Raw genomic sequence first — 17503 nt, forward strand, 5'->3', positions numbered from 1 at the left:
TGCATGATCTAAAAAGACACCAGCTGGGCAGTGTGGGAAGACACACCAAGATGGTCTTTGCAGCACTTTTTGTATCAGCAAACAAGTCAAATGTCCATCAGTAAGAGATTGTTTAGATAAATTATAATCTGTATAATGAAATATTGTGCAGGAGCTAAAAAAATGAGGTAAAACTGTAGACTATAAATACTGAGGATCAATGAAGTCTAGGAGGTATTGTTAAATGAGAAAAATCAGGATCACATTTTTTTAAAGCTGTCAGTCGTGTATATGTATGGCCTGTAGGTGTATTTCTATAATCACAGAAGAAAGATAAAAGACTAGGGCTGGAGCGGGGGTTGGAGATTACTCTCACTCTTTACCTTACTTATGTTGTAAAGAGAAGAAAAATGATGTGATTAAAAATAATTTGAACTTTGTTTTTCCACTGTTCTTTTCCTTGTTTCAATATGTTCTGTTATAAACAAATGCTACTAAAATCAGAAATAAGCAAGTACATGGAGGTGTCAATTACTGATCTTTCTCTTTTAGTCCTTTTTTAAAAAATATTTTTATTTATTTTTGAGAGAAAGAGAGAGACAGAGCACGAGTCGGGGAGAGGCAGAGAGAGAGAGACGGAGACACAGAATCTGAAGCAGGCTCCAGGCTCTGATCTGTCAGCACAGATCATGACCTGAGCCAAAGTCAGACACTTAACTGACTGAGCCACGCAGGCGCCCCTCCCTTTTAGTCCTTTGAAACAAAGATCCACCATCTATCATCCAGATCTGCTCCCAAGGCCAAGGGTGCCTTGGCCCAGCCAGAAATTTACATAAATATAACATTTCTAAGTCCAGTATTAGCCTGGTTATTGATACCTTAAAACAAGGGTTCAGAGATGTGGATGTTTACCCAGAAGAATTTTCCTATTCAGACTTTGTAAATCAAAACTGACTAGGGAGGTTCTGCTATTTCCCTGAATTTGTTACGTTCGTTAACCTTGTTTCCTTTTAAAGGTAGTTCCTGGAATTGCCAAGCACCACCGTCTACTCAAAACTTTGTTCTTTTAAAACTTTCTGATGAAAGAGACAGCACAACATAGTGATCAAGCAAGGGAACTGAAATCGGACTGAACCTCGGTTTTCCCACTCACTGAGTAAACGGCCTCCTGCAAGTTCTTTACCACCTTGTGCTTCTGCTGCCTCATCCTTAATGTGGGGATATAATAGTACCTACTGCATAGGTTTGGTAAGAGCATTAACTAAGATAAACCCATACAAAAACTTAGAAGAGTGTGAAATGTCAGCAGTTATTATCACTAATTTCTGTCTAGAAAATGCAATCAAGGGGTAATGGAGACCTGTTAGAAGCAACTTAGATCTTTTCTGGAAAAAGCTACCGTGGGCAAGAGCGATACATTTGGAGAATGAGAATAGCCTCAGGAGCTTGAATCTACAGTCTGTATACTTACATGGAAGACAATGATAAGTTTCAAGAGTCAGACCCCCTGGTCTCAATGCCTGACTTTATCATTTCCCAGATATTTGAACATAAACAATGATGTTACTTTTTGTCTGCTTGTTTTAAATGTTTGTTTATTTATTTATTTTGAGGGAGAGAAGACACACACACGTGCACAGGTGTGCAAGGGCGTGCAAACATGAATGGGGGTGGGGCAGAGAGCGAGGGTGAGAGAGAATCACAAGCAGACTCCACGCTGTCAGTGCAGAGCCCAATGAGGGGCTTGAACCCACGAAATGTGAATCATGACCTAAGCTGAGACCAAAATTTGGCCTTTAACCAACTAAGCCCCCCAGGTGCCCCTGTTTACTTTCTGTTAACTACAAAGTGCCAACAATAATAGTGCCCAGTTCATATGGTGGCTGTGATAATTAAATTAATTCCAAGTACTCAGTATATGCTAGCTTCTGTTTGTCTCTTGCCCTCTGAAAGCAAAACTGCTTTAGATGCTGTCAGTAACACAACCTATCCCTTTACCTTTTCTACTTTGGGGCAGAAAGCTAACTTCCAACTGCCAGTTCCTGTGTGTGTTTCTTTCGAAAGCTTTATCTGGATTCTAAGGTACTTTGCATGCCCTTATGGTAGACCAAAAGTGTCTGGAAATTAACAGCCTCCCATCAGTCTTCTACCAAGACACTAGCTCCCAGAGTGTCCTCATTGGGATTAAGCTCAGTTGCCCACAGTAATAGCTGCTTGATAACACTCCCTTTAATTATTGCCTTTCCTTCTCCGTTTCTTTTTCCTACTTTTCTAACTTCAGCTCCTAGGCTAGAACCCAAACTAGGACAGAGGTACATGGTGTTTTGTGATGATCATGGCAGCGTCTGTTGCTCATACAAGCTTCTGCATTATTTCCTTCCAAGGCTGTCATTCAGAATCAGATATCTTAACGCCGATGTCTTCACTGCGCTTTCTTACAGTTCCCTGGTTTCCAAGAAAAAAGACAAGCTCTTGACCACTGCCACCATCTGGTAACCAAGAACAGACCCAATTTGGACCACGATTACCCTGAAAGTGAAATGCTGTTGTTTATACGAATTCCATTCTATGACTTACTATTTATACTCTCCAAAATTTCAAAAGAGGCTTTTCATCTGCACTGAAAAGAAATACCATCGCTGTCACTGTCAACGCAGGAATCTGAGAGGCAAACTTCTATCTTTTCAAGGAATATGGCTGGAAATCTGAATGTGGATTTAGGCTAGTATACATGTTGCACTGCAAGAATTCTGACTCCAATACACCAACAAAGGTAAATTGAACTCTCCTGTTCGTGAGTACTGTGGGCAGAGCAATTGCCCACAGTAGAGCGGGCAGCCCAGGTTAGACAAGCTGGGCTCTCATCCTGGCTCTGCCACTATTAACTGTGTAACCTTTAGAAACGGCACTTGGGGCGCCTGGGCGGCTCAGTCAGTTGAGCCTCCGACTTCGGCTCAGGTCATGATCTCGAGGTTTGTGGGTTCGAGCGCCGCGTCGGGCTCTGTGCTGACAGCTCAGAGCCTGGAGCCTGCTTCGGATTCTATGTCTCCTCCTCTCTCTGCCCCTCTCATGCTCATGCTTTGTCTCTCTGTGTCTCTCAATAATAAATAAATGTTAAGAAAAAAACAATTAGAAATGGCATTTAATCTCATTAAACTCTGGTTTTCTTATTCACAAATTGGGGACGAAAATACATTCATACATACATATACATATACCTACCTCACGGGCTTTTTTTCCTAGGGATTTAGTATGCTAACTGTATAGTAAGCACTTAATACAACAGCATATAGTATAAGTTCAAGGAAAATCATCCCTCTTTTTCCCTATTGATAATAACAACAACATTTTATAAAGGAAACATAAGGGCTATAGAGTATGCACTGAATTTGTAGATTCTGGAAGCTGAAAAGAGATCATAGACACCTTGCAGGACAGCTATCCTCTAACCAAGGTAAGGCGAGGTGACATTCTGCAGAATACACCATCATTTTCAGCAAAGCAAACGCAATCATTGTTCACTACATGTTAGATATGACTGTTAGAATTGGTGCTGCCATTGGAACTACAGCCAAACGGACAGCTAGTTGTTGGAAGGCTTTAAAGTTATAGGTCAGTGCAGAGCCTACTCATTGTTACCTAGAACATGGCCACGGGTTACAGCTAACACGATAGGGGACCATTTCTCTTCTCCAAACCAAGAATGTGGACAGGGACCTACCCACCTTGGAAGAAGAGGTGGGACTTCCTGGATACAGTTTCCCAGAGGGAAAAATGGGTTTTATTAGTATGACACTGAGATGGAAGTCCATAGAGACAGAGAAAGGAGCATGACTTCTGCCTAGATACTCGCAGTGGGTTGATATCTTGATGGTCCAGTTAACCAGTTCTCAGGGTAGAATGAGTATTCACAGTCTGCAGGTCACATGGCTGCTGGGGGCACACACTGTGGCATTTGCCTTGGAAATTTCTGCCATGCCCACATTGGAGGCCTTATCCTGAGTGAACTGCTGGATTTCTTTCAGAGATTTTAACCTAAACAAAGCTGTACCCCTTGTGGCCTATCTCATCACAATATTCCTTTCTAAAGAAACAAAGCATTTTTGAGCAATAATTCTTTACTGGAATCTTTGGAAGGGGGAAATTCCACTTCTTTACAGCAAAATATTCTGATACTGCGCAAATTTGTCTTCTTTCTCTTACCCGCACTTTCTATCTCAAACTTTCAGCCAGTGAAGCTTTTCTTTCTTTCTGTCTTTCATACTTCTCATCTCCTGACTTTTTTGGTTCTAAAAATAACATCATGATGTGGTTCAGAGCATGTTTTCTGGAATCAAATTGATGAGTTTTGAACCTAGCATTGCTCCTGTTTGTTTGTGGCCTTGGAAAGGTTGCCTAATATTAGTGGACATGTACTGACCTCTACCTTGTGCCAGAAATGTATTAAGTAACTTGCCCAAAGTCACTAGCTAACTGGTGATAGAACCAGGACTCGAGCTCAGGCAGCTTGACTCCAAAGTACACACTGTTGGTGGTGATACTATTCTGTCATACTATGCCTCAGTTTTCTCACTTTAAAATGGCGATTATAGGGGCGCCTGGGTGGCGCAGTCAGTTAAGCGTCCGACTTCAGCCAGGTCACGATCTCGCGGTCCGTGAGTTCGAGCCCCGTGTCAGGCTATGGGCTGATGGCTCAGAGCTTGGAGCCTGTTTCCGATTCTGGGTCTCCCTCTCTCTCTGCCCCTCCCCCGTTCATGCTCTGTCTCTCTCTATCCCAAAAATAAATAAACGTTGAAAAAAAAAAAAAAAAGAAAAGAAAAGAAAAATAAAATGGGGATTATAATGCCTCCCCATGACAGGAAAGGCAATATACTGTTAAGTGGTAAGACTGTAAATATAGTAATTTCCTCCTGACATCAAATGGCCTTAAATGGTTCCATTTTACTGAGTTCACTGAAGTTCAGAGAAGTCAAGTTACTTTCCTATAGTCACACTAGTAAATTGCTAAAGCAGGCTGGATTTAAATTCAAGTCTATCCTACTTCTAGAGTAGGTAGATATTCAAACATATACTCTGCCACCTGCTAATATCACTGGGCATATTTGTCTATCTCCCTGGGCCTCAGTTTTCTCGTCATTAAATTAAGGGATGACAATACCTGTCCTGCCCTCTTCACGAAGCTGAGGTAAGAATAAAAACAAAATATGTAAATGTAATTCGCAGGCTTTCAAATGGCATGGAGCTGTAAATTAAGGTACCGCTGCAGATTTCTATAAGCTTCCTCTTATGTTGCACACAGCTAAGGAATGAGCAAAGTTTGATACAGACACCAGGCACACGAAAACTACCCAAGGGCACCATAGATGGTCATTCAGTCTGCTGGACATCTATTAAGAGATCCTAGTGAAGGGAGGACAGAGGGATGGCCACCCAGATACCTGGGACCAGAGGTATCTTGGAACCATTTAAGGCCATTTGATGTCAGGAGGAAATTACTATATTTACAGTCTTAGAGGTATAGGAGAGCCGGGGAGAATCCCTTGCTACATATTTTGGGGATGGAAGAAGAATCTATGTTCTACTGAGACAAGAGTGTACTTCGATTCATGGAGAAAAAAAAGGAGGCTCAACAGTTGAGCTCATGGAGAATCCAGTCACCTCCACATCCAATCTTCCTTCCTTGTCCTTGCCCTAACAGCATCACTAGGATTACCTTCCATCTGGGGGTGGTGGCCTCAGTCATTTGTTCAACAAATATTTGTTAATCGCCTATTATGTGCCAGACACTATGCCAAACAATAGAAGTAAATTTCCTGTTTTGTGAAGCCTGCATCCTGGTATATGGGTAGGGGGACAGGAAGGGAGACACAAAATAAAGAACGAAAGAAAAATAATTATTTTGTGTGATAAATGCTGTGAAGAAAACAAACATCTGACTGCTCATTAAAATAATTTCTGATGATAGATATATACTTTTATCAAATAATCTGAAGGTGTTCAAGGAGTTAAATGACATTACTATAATAAACCTTATATTCTCACTTCCCTATTTATGTCAGTAAGGTTTCTCAGTACCTACAACTATAAAACATTAAAAATCACCCACAGAAGTAGAATCAATAAATCAATATTAGTTCATATCTTATTCTAGCTATAAATAAATCCATTATGAACTAATAGAGGTTAAAGAATATATATCTAATAAAAAAATACATTCGCAATTGAAATATACTTTTTTGGTTAATAATTACTTCTAAATTGTATACTAATGATATTTGTACATTTTACCAAGTCCAAAAGGAATACTTTAACCTTTAGGACATTATGGTCATAGGAAATTTTTTTTAAAAAACTTACTTTTAATTTATATTTTTATTGTCAAGATAAATAAATCGCTTTTAGAAATAAAAGATATTGCATTGGGGTAAAATTCTGTTTGCCGTTTGTAATATAAGTAGGATTTAAGAAAATAGGAAGACATAAAATTATAAAGTTTCTAACTATTATCAAAGTGCTTATTCACATATTTTGAATGGATTGTGGTGGATATCATACTGAAATGGAATTCAGATTCCATTGGCTACCTACAGAATGATCTACAGTTTTATTTTAAGAGTTTATATTTTAATACACCAGTAATTATATTCTTTGCAACATATGATAACAAAATATATAAGGTATATATATATAATTTTTTATAAAATTGTTTTAGGGAGTGTATGAGATATGTTTGAATGCCGTGTGTTATCTGTATGCTGCAACCACGTTTGTGGCCCCTAGAGGGAGTCATTTCTCACACATTGTCTCAGTCCCACTTCAAGGACAATTTGGAGGGGTAAAGAATTCTTACTTGCATTGATTGCTCAACTATTAGAAAGGCCCTAGATGGGAAGCCTAGTGACAGGGAAATGTGGCATAGTGGAAATAGCACTAACAGAGAAATAGATAATAGATCTAATGTGAGTCCTGGGTCTTCTATCACTTTAGCTCTCTGAACAGTGGCTTCCCCACTTGAAAAATGGGCATAAGTAAACTTATTCTTTCTAATCCACATGCAGTAGAATATAGTGATAAAGAACAAAGACTATGGAATTTGATTGCACGGATTCAAAGTCCAACTTTTCCATTTAACAGCTGGGTGATCTGATGTATATTTTTGATTTCTCTCTGCCCTCTGTCGTCTAATGATAGCTGTAATATGTATAATAATAGTACCTACTGAATAGAGTTGTTGTGGTGATTAACCAAATTAATATTTATAGACAAAATGCTTTGAAAGGTGCATGGCACATAGCTATTATTATTACTTAGTACCTTAGCTATCACTATTACAATCATTTCACATGGTTATTGAAAAAATCAAATAAAACAATATATGGGAAATGCTTTAAAATCTATGGCTGCTATACAAATAAAAGAAATGCTGGTAAAATTATATTGGTTGTGGTGCTTTCAGTAGCAAATTACAGAAAAACAAAACCAAAAACCCAACTAAAATTGGCTTAACCTATAAGGAGATTTACTATTCCCCATAACAGTAAGTCTATACATGTGATAGTTGGGGTCCCTGTGCCATCACACCGGGCTCTGCCCTGTGAATGTGCTCAGTGTTCATAGTGACTTTCCTCATGATCACAGGATGGCTACTGGCAGGAAATGAGGTTAGGTGCTTCCCTTCCGCTGTGGTCTGAATGTTTGCATCTCCCCAAAATTCATATGTTGAAACCCTCACACCCGAAGATGATGGTATTAGGCCACGACACCTTTGGGAGTTTCTTGGGTCATGAAGATGGGGCCCTCAGGAATGGGATCAGTGCCCTCATAAAAGACACCTCAAAGAGATTCATGTCCCTTTCACGAAGACAATGAGAAAATGCCAGCTATGAACCAGGAAGAGGGCCCTCACCAGATTTCAAACATGCTGGTGCCTTGACACTAAAACTTCCCAGCCTCCAGAACTGTGAAAAATAAATTATTGTTTATAAACTACCCAGTCTGTGGTATTTTGTTATTATAGCCTGAAAGGACTAAGGTATCCTCCACCTAATTGGCCAACTTAAGTCGGGTGCCCATCTCTGGATCAAAAACATTTCTTAAGGGAATACCATGCACTGATTGCCTTAGTGCTGGCTGTCTGAGCTGATTACTGGTGGCAAAAGGAATACTGTGACTAGACTACATGATCAGGATCCAGCCCTTGAAACTGGGGATGTGAGTCTTAGGATGTCTTAGGATCCCAGCAGGAAGTGATAATAGATTAAAACTAAATAGGAAAATTTAACAAAGCGATTATTTTTGAAGTTGTAGGCAATGTTAGGAACTCAATAGTGGGGTACCCAAGAGCTAGCAACAACAGGGAGCCATTACTACTCCCCAGGCCAAGGACAGTGTTGCCCAAAAGGATCTTTGCCCATTCCTAGAGAAATTCTATCAACCTGCAACTGCTTAACAATGGAAAATACCAGTGGAATAAATACCCCAACTGTTGTGCCACTTGCTGAAAGCCACAGTGCACGGGAGCCATTGATGCCAGTGTACGCGCCCATCATCAGGTCAAGCACCCAGGCCCTCGGTCAGACTAGAGAAAGATAAAGGTGTATTTGGAGAAGCACATGAGATAGTGAGCACAAGTGAATATTGAGCACACACGGCTGCACAGAACAGGGGAGTGATGTCTTAAAAAAATCATGCCTTGGAAAGGGGAGGGGGGAAGCCGGATAGCTATCTCACAGGATTCACTATAGGCATCCTTGTTCAAAATAAAATTGTTCTGTCTCCTTTTTCAAATGTAAACTATCTAAAATTGCAGACATCTCTTATTTGTAAGCAGAATTCATCCTCAGGGGAGCTGCACAAGAAGATAACAAAAGGCTGAGCTGCTGCTACTTGATGAAGAATTCAGGGAAAGGGGGATGTCCTGACCTTTCAGGGAAAAGTGAAGAAATCCATTCCCAGAAGGGGGATTGCAAAGGGAAGTGGCTGTTCCCTTAATGAAGCCAAAGAGGGCAAGCCTAATGAGGCCTAAGCCAGTTACATGGTGTAATTTACTGAATGGTGTTGGCTGTCTTGCAATATTTTAAGGCGATTTTTTGGTAACACATGATTAGTAGGAAAAGATTTGGATGTTGCCATTTTCGAAAGGAAACTTGACTACTCTTAGTAATAGAGAAGAATGTTCTCCTTGGAAAGTCTCATATTTCAATGCAAAGTGGTGTCCCAAGTCAGAATTTACACAATTTATTATTGCCTAGCATATGAGGATCATCTAATGAGCTCTGAACTAAATGTCAAGATAAACAAACCCAATCTCTAAGGGACTCCGAGAAGCTCTATGACTAAGTGGCACCATCAAGTGCCCACCAAGGGCGAGGAGAGTCTACACCAGTGGTTCTCAACATTGGCTGCACATTAGAACTACCTGGGGAGCTTTAAAAAAATTTTCATACCCAGACTCCACCCCGGAGTAATTAAGAAACTTTTAGTGAGGTCCAGACATTGGTACTTTTTGAAAACCTCTCTAAGCGATCCTAATATTCCACCATAGTTGAGAATTTCTGGTCTACGGGACACTTATTGATAGACGTTGCATGCCCAAATCCAGCAAGCGGTTGATTAACTCACCAGTATAGTTCAAACAGCTGTTCCTGCGTGTGGAATGTGTGGGTCTCTTGCCTTTCAGCCAGATATTGAGGCAGTGCAATAGATGGATTCGGAATGGGGTCTCTGTGATCAGGCTGTCTGGATCAGAAGTCTGAGCCTGCGTGACTTTGAGAAAGTCACTTAACCCTTTGGAACCCTTAGTTTCATAATCTCCAAAATGGGGGCCGCAGTAGAAATTATGACTATAATAATTCCGAGGATCAATTTGGAAAACACGTATAGATGTTTCAGTGCAGGGTCTGACATAGATTGAACTCTTAATAAATGCAAACTATTATTATGTGTCCAGATCTAAGCCAGCTGGAAGTCTCAGAAGGATCGTTCCATACATGTTGACCTCCCTGGGGCACAGAACATGGTATATAGGGTGCAGAACGGACTGGAGGGCCAACCAGAAAATGTTCAGCGCATATCTGATCTTGGGCCAATCAACTCCTCTCTCTCTAGAGTTTGAGATTGGAAACAGAAAGCCACATAAACTGTCATTAGAAACTGTGCATGGTTTGTGACAGAATGTCCATGAATTTCTGCTGCTGAGGAATCTTGAGCTTTCTGCTTCCATCCCTTCTACACACTGGTTGCTCAGCTCCCTGGGTTGTTTCTGGTAAGTTCCTTACCTCTGCTTAACCCAAGCAAAGTCACTTTTGGTTGTTTGTAACCCGAGGGTCCCTAACTCAACAATGCCCAAGAGTCTTCTTCAGCATTACTATTTAGATCACTGCATTTATATCTATAATTCCCACTATATTCGACAAAACCTCCTATTGGAGAAGGAGAAGGAGAAGGAGAAGAGGAACAGAGTGGGAAAGGAGGAGGACAAGAGTAAGGGATTTTCAAAACTTTGAAAGTAAGATCACATCTTTGACATGATCCTGTTGAGAATCATTGGCCCCACCTTCCACTTGCTTATGCTGCTGTTCCAGAGAAAAGCTTAATTATAGGATTGCAATTTTTTTTCATGGATTTGGCTATTCTGGTTAATTAAATTTGCTATTTAACCATTCAGACCTCGGAATTTTAATTCTAGTTGGCATCTTTGTTAAAACGTTATTAGCTTACTTTCCTTCTTTAGTGAATATTGAATCATCCATCCCTGAGAAAAAGTTCCAAGCCATATCACCTGGAATGTTACGTCCATCTGCAGCAGTTTTCTTGAGTTCCCTAAAAAGTGGATTGGAAAGACCAAAGTCACTCAAATTTCCTGTCCCTCTTTGTAGAAAAACCAATCAGCCACTCATTAATTCTGCAAATGTATGTTGACCACCCATGTTGTACCTGTCCGGGCAGTGTTATAATCAGGGAGTATAAAAATGCAAAGACAATGTCTTTCCACAGGGGGCAACTTAAAGCCTTAGCTCTTGCTGTTCCTTCTGCCTGGTAATATTTAGTTTTATACTTAGTATTTTAATTAAAAGCTCTTCTTCAAACTATTTAAAAATACATCTTAGCAGAAAAACCAGTTGTTTGTCTTACTTTTCTTAACTGCACCTGTGAAGAACTTGGCTCTTCAGACTCTAGGTTTCTGGCCAAGACCTTTCAATCCACCTGGGGGCAGCATATCCTTACATAGAAAAGCACCTTGAAGGAAATGACAGGCTTTCTGAGCTCCTAGTTTTTTTTTTTTTTTTAATTTTTTTTTCAACGTTTTAATTTATTTTTGGGACAGAGAGAGACAGAGCATGAACGGGGGAGGGGCAGAGAGAGAGGGAGACACAGAATGGGAAACAGGCTCCAGGCTCCGAGCCATCAGCCCAGAGCCCGACGCAGGGCTCGAACTCACGGACCGCGAGATCGTGACCTGGCTGAAGTCGGACGCTTAACCGACTGCGCCACCCAGGCGCCCCCTGAGCTCCTAGTTTTTAAACACAAGCTTTTAGAGTAGTGTTTCCCAAATGATTGATCCCATAAATATTAATTCTGAAGAATTATACTTGAATGAAAGGTTCCATAATCAAATAAGTTCTGGGTAACTCTGGCTTAAGCAAAGTTAAAACTTGTTCTCCCTGCAGGACTCCTCAGAACCTTTAACATGCTTTTGCGGTACGAATCAACACTAGGATATGCTCACACTGTGCCTGGCACTGTGCTAAGTGCTTCATCTATAATTGACCTATTTAATCCTTAGAATAACCCTATGAGGGAAGCATTAATACAATTCTTCATCTTACAAATGAAGAAAGCAGAGGTACAGAGATCCCGAGTGGTGGCTGAGTTTCAAACCCAACCCATCTAGCTACAGACCTTTCATGTCTGACCACTACACTATAATGCTTTACAATGTGAGACTCCAAGAGGGGCGATTTAATAGTCAGTGTTTCCTGAATTTATTTGGCTTTGAAACTCTTTTCTTCCCTCTGGTCATCACAGAGGACTAGTGTTTAATAGAACATATTGTGAGAAATGCTTCCTTCCATCATGTGATGACTAATGTTATCCCTCTTTAAAATTTAACAGGAAATATAAATCCACAGGCCCATTATGTAATTGAATGGTTAACATTCAGTTGAATTTTGATTTGATGGGAAGGCTCCTTGCAGGTTCATCTCTGCTCTCAAAGCTAGTGTCACTGAATCCAGACTATTTCCTTTATTTAATGTCAAACACCAGTCAGAATTGTGTCTTCAGGAAGAGAAGAAGGTGTGGGGTGGAAAGGTATGACTAAGAAGACACAGGATGTGGCAGGGAAGCCAACTATAGTGGGGAATGTTCTGGGAAATTGAGGAAATGCGGGCTTTTTCGTGGGAATCCAAAAATAAGATTCTAAATAATGTTGGAGAATTACAGCTGGAACCAGAGTGGTACCTCTGACCAAAACAAGGCCTTTCTAGAATAAAGTTAAAAGAGTTAAGGGATAATCTACCAGATGTTAAGTTTTAAAATATATGGTTTTAAAATATAATTATATTTTTTCTACTATATAAATTTAAAAATAAGTAATTGCCTGTGTTCCATCTAAAGTGGTATGCGTACCAGTCTACGGAAACGCTTTTCTAAAGGACAAAAAACCTGCCAGCGTTGTGAAAAAAGAAAATGGTAGAACTGAGACTCAGGTAAAGGTAAAAGTAAATTTGAAGAATAAGACTAAAGGTGAGTGATGAAGTCTATCGCCACTTTGACATCACAATTTCAAATTCTTTTATAGTGTGTTTTAAAATTATTGATTGCTTATTATTAATTATTTTAATAAATTATTAAAATTATTGTTCTTTTGCTTATATTTTATTTTTATTTTTTTTTCAACGTTTATTTATTTTTTTGGGGGGGGACAGAGAGAGACAGAGCATGAACGGGGGAGGGGCAGAGAGAGAGGGAGACACAGAATCGGAAACAGGCTCCAGGCTCTGAGCCATCCGCCCAGAGCCCGACGCGGGGCTCGAACTCGCGGACCGCGAGATCGTGACCTGGCTGAAGTCGGACGCTTAACCGACTGCGCCACCCAGGCGCCCCTTTTGCTTATATTTTAATACAGTGATTGAATAAATAGATGATCTTTTCCTCGGTTCTAATAACTGCAACAAAAATATCAAATATAATTCATATAAATTGCCAAAGCAAAAAAAAACTCTACATTGCACGCAGTATTTTCTTTATGACAATCTGCATTGAAGTTTCGTGTTAACATTAGCTTTATGGTTGTTTAGTAATGGATCTTGGATTTTTAAAAACTCATCTTTTGCTTCTAACAAGTACAAGATATATTAAAATACTACAAAGTTCACTTCATCAAACAACATTTCATCAATGTATAGATAACCCAAGGCACTAAATATTTTCTCATATAGGTACTTGACACAGAAATTAAAACTCAGAAAGTTAAGACTGCTCCAACAAAATACGACGCAGCAAATTATTTGATAAAAACAAGAGATATTCCCTATAGCAATACTATCCAACAGAACTTTCTATGATGATGGAAAAGTTATGTATCTGCATGTGCAACAAGTAGCTATTGAATTGGAAATGACATAGTTTGATGTAACCATGACTAAAGCATGAACAATGATAGTCACATACACGTCACATAATGCCAAGCCAAAAATCTACCTGAATAACCTATTTTATGTCTGGACCCCAGATCTATAGAGCAAATGCCAACCTGATTTGGTCAGAATTATATATGTGTCTCTGTTGGTGATGCTATTTTCAGATTTTCAGGTGATGGCTTAAAAACTACTTATTTTCTTTATTGCCACTTGGTAGCAGTATAAATATTGCAAAAGTAACTCTAGTTTATTCATTTGATAAACATTTATTGCAAGCTTACTATTGGCAAGATCCTGGAGATGTAGTACTAAACAAGACAGACATGATTCCTGCCTTCATGGAATTTAAATTCTAGCTGGGTGAGGCTTGCTGGGACCAGTAATCTTCACCAGTGAGCAAACAACCTCATGAGAGCATTGCCCAGATAATCCAGGAACTAAGGTGCACAGAACTCCTTAGACATGTCCACTAAATTCCAGTATCCATGTGAGAGGAAACTAAATCAGAAAGTGAGAATCTATTTACAAAGTGTGTTTTCCCTTTCTCCCTACTTTCCAAGTGACGACCCTTTTCCAGGAGTGAATTATGTACCCCAGGAGATTTCAACTTGGTGAACAGACCCCATTTTTTTACATTCTTTTTTTCCTTCCTCTCTCCCTCCTTTTTTCCCTCCCTCCCCTTTTCCCTTCCTTCCTTCCTTCCCTCCCTCCTTCCTTTATCATTATCTTTCTTCATTCCTTTATTTATAGATATTTATTCCTTTTATTTATAGATACAGGATTTATAGATTCCTTTATTCATGAAGAGAGTTTCTGAAATCATCATGAACATATTAGTTGTATAATTTTTTGTTGATGATTCTGCCATGCAGGTATGGAGAATTCATTGCTCTAGATGTCAATCCCCTTGGCATTTTTAAGCAAGTGAGTAGGGAAGTTAAGGCTTGGCTCTAGCCAAACATTTGCTCTCTATCACAAATAGAACATCTTAAATAATCAAAGAGAGCCAACTGTATTCCTCAGATCTATTGGCCGATTTATGTTCCAGAGCTATGCTTTGTAGGCAGGGAATTACAATTTATGAAATAACAAGAATTGGGGCTGGAAGGCATGTTAAAATTTTTCTCATGAAAGATAATGAGTAACAACTCCAAGGCCAGGTAGATAATACAAATGTGTGAAATGAATGGTATGTAAGACCCAGAGGCTAAGCAGCTTGTATTCCTACCAAGTTAGCTCCTGGCCAGTTTTATTGCTTGTTAAAACACTCTGTTGGCCAAAAGAAATTAGAGTAGTTTCATCTATTAGGTATTTCTGAAGACTCAATATCTAGATCCCAAGTTTTTTAGAGCCTATCAATATATATGTATGTGTGTGTGTGTGTGTGTGTGTGTGCGTGTGTATGCTTCAAATTATAAAAAGAAAATATCAAAATCAAAATTAACATTTAATTAGATACCTATACAATGTAACATTCCAACTCAGCAACAAACTTTAATTCAATTGTTTTGTAGCTAAATCACATTTCCATTTGGAATGTGGAATATGATTGATTTTAACATGCTTGATAGATTTGATGGGCCTACAAGAATAGGAGTATTTAGAACTCTGACAAAATGCCAATAGAAAACTTTTTTGGATGCCAAGTTGCCAGTTTACAAGCCCTGAATTATGTGCTCATTGTCCAGTTAAGAAAGTCATGTCCAGGGAGATTAAATGAATTGGATAAGTTCTCATAGCTACCCAGAAACATGTCCCCAACTAGAACTTTTATCTTTTGACTTCTGCATTGGGGCTTTTGTACCCAATGTAATCTGTATTGGATTGACCAGGATGCTGGTGAAAATGCATATTCACAGGCTCTACTGCAGTTTTATTGAATTAGAACCTCTGGGGCTCAAACCCATGCATCTGCATTTTGCCTTATACAATGCCACCTTCATTTTACCCCTTTCCATTTAGCTATTTAGCTAGTCAGCTCTGGTCAGGTCATTGAACCAATTTGTTACCAGTGAGATGATGAATTATATTCAGTTGACCTGTTGGTAAGGCGGACATAAGTCTAAAAGTGGTTTACTTTTTTTTTTTTTTTTTAATGACCCTAGAATGCAGAAATAATAATGCTTAGATTTTAGCAAGCTCTCTTGGGAGAAGAACCTTGGACCTCCTGGTCAAAATACTAGGAGATATCTGTGAAGGAGGAGAACTGAAAACAGAGATGGTTATGCTGACTCAGTAAATGCTCAGGGCTAACCACTGCAGCCACTCAACCTTTTGGTCTCTCTGCGTCTTGACTTCTTTTTTTTTCTAAATACATTAGTTTAAAATGGTGGATGTATGGATGTTCCATGTATGTAAGTGCCAAGCACTGTCCTAGGTGCTGAGGGATCCATGGTGAGCAACTCAGACACAGTCCTTACCTTAAATTTGTTTATAGTCTAGCCAGAATAGGACAAACAAAAATTTAATTCTAGCCCTGCCACTAACAAGCTACATGACCTTGGATAAGACACTTTTCCACTGTCTTATTTTAACTTCTAGTTCGGCATTGCCCCTTTAGGAGCACCAGTAACCTTAGAGAGCGGTGGGCTACCATCTACATTGATATTTCACCAGGGCTTGTGCCTCTGTCTTCCTGCCAGTCAATTATTGTTTAATTCCAAGTTAAGCCATGCCAGCCCCGTGAAAAGGCTGTCTTCTCCACATGGCCCCACCCAAGGACCCTTGGGGCCAATTACCTCAACTCTTTCTCGAAATTTGCTCTCCAAATTAGCTCTTATGTGCTCTGGCTATGTGAGACGGTCACATCCATTACCTCATGGATGTGATGACTCCAGCAAAGCCCCCAGGGAGCTGTGCAGCCCACTGCAACCTCCTCCAAGGGCTTTCAGAGGAGTGGCGGCAGGATGCTTTCCCTCTGTAGTGTTACTGGTCCATAAAAAAGGAAAAAAATAATCCCAGAGTCAAAAGATTCCCTTCCAAAACAACCCCAGGGCTAAAACAAACAGTGGTGGCAGACTGGTGGGAAGGAGATAGAATGATACCCATGGGAAGACAGTGACATTTGTGGATAAGGGAAACTATGCATCTTCTGATTACAAGCCTAACCATGTCTGGCAAGTTCTGATGGGGGCATTTTTATGAACATTTAGTTTTAATCTGGGCTCCCTATTACTAAGTTAGCCCAGAATATACATTCGGGGTTACATATAGGGTGTAATAGTAAGGCATAATTACTGTTGATTTAACTTATATTGAGCAATGTTGACATCACTGTGCACTGGGACCCATGTATCAACGAAACATCTTTGCCCTCATGGTACATGCATTCTAGTTACAGAAGACAAAATAAAAACAGATTTTACATGTGTGTGTGTGTGTGTGTGTGTGTGTGTATGAAACACAATTTCAGTTAAAGATAAGTGCTTTGAAGGAAAAGGAAGCAGGGAAGGGGGGTAGAGAATAAAGAAAAAAAAAGACTGCTCATTAGCCTGGGGGTCAGGGAAGACTTCTTAACTGAAGTGATATAAATGAAGGAAGGGGGTGATCTAGGCAGATATCTGGGGAAAGAATATTCCACACAAAGGAAAGAGCCCTATCAAATGTCTGTCTGGCCGCTATGTATTTTACACACTTTATAAATGCTTTCCGAACTAGTTCATAAAATATCAGACAGGTATTTTTAGGGACATTTGAGAAACCGAGGTTCAGAGAGGTTAAGTGATATGTCCAGGGCCACACAGCAAGTTAAGTGGCAGAGCTGGAAGGTGATTCTACCTAAGTGCTCTTCATTCTTATGCTGAATTGTTCCTCAAACTGATCATTCCTAAACTTCACTTGGATCTGATTCTCTGTTCCCTCCACCTAAGGCATACTTTCCC

This window comes from Herpailurus yagouaroundi, unplaced genomic scaffold, assembly GCF_014898765.1.
Source record: "Herpailurus yagouaroundi ecotype Mexico unplaced genomic scaffold, PumYag 182, whole genome shotgun sequence".
Taxonomy (NCBI): Eukaryota; Metazoa; Chordata; class Mammalia; order Carnivora; family Felidae; genus Herpailurus; species Herpailurus yagouaroundi.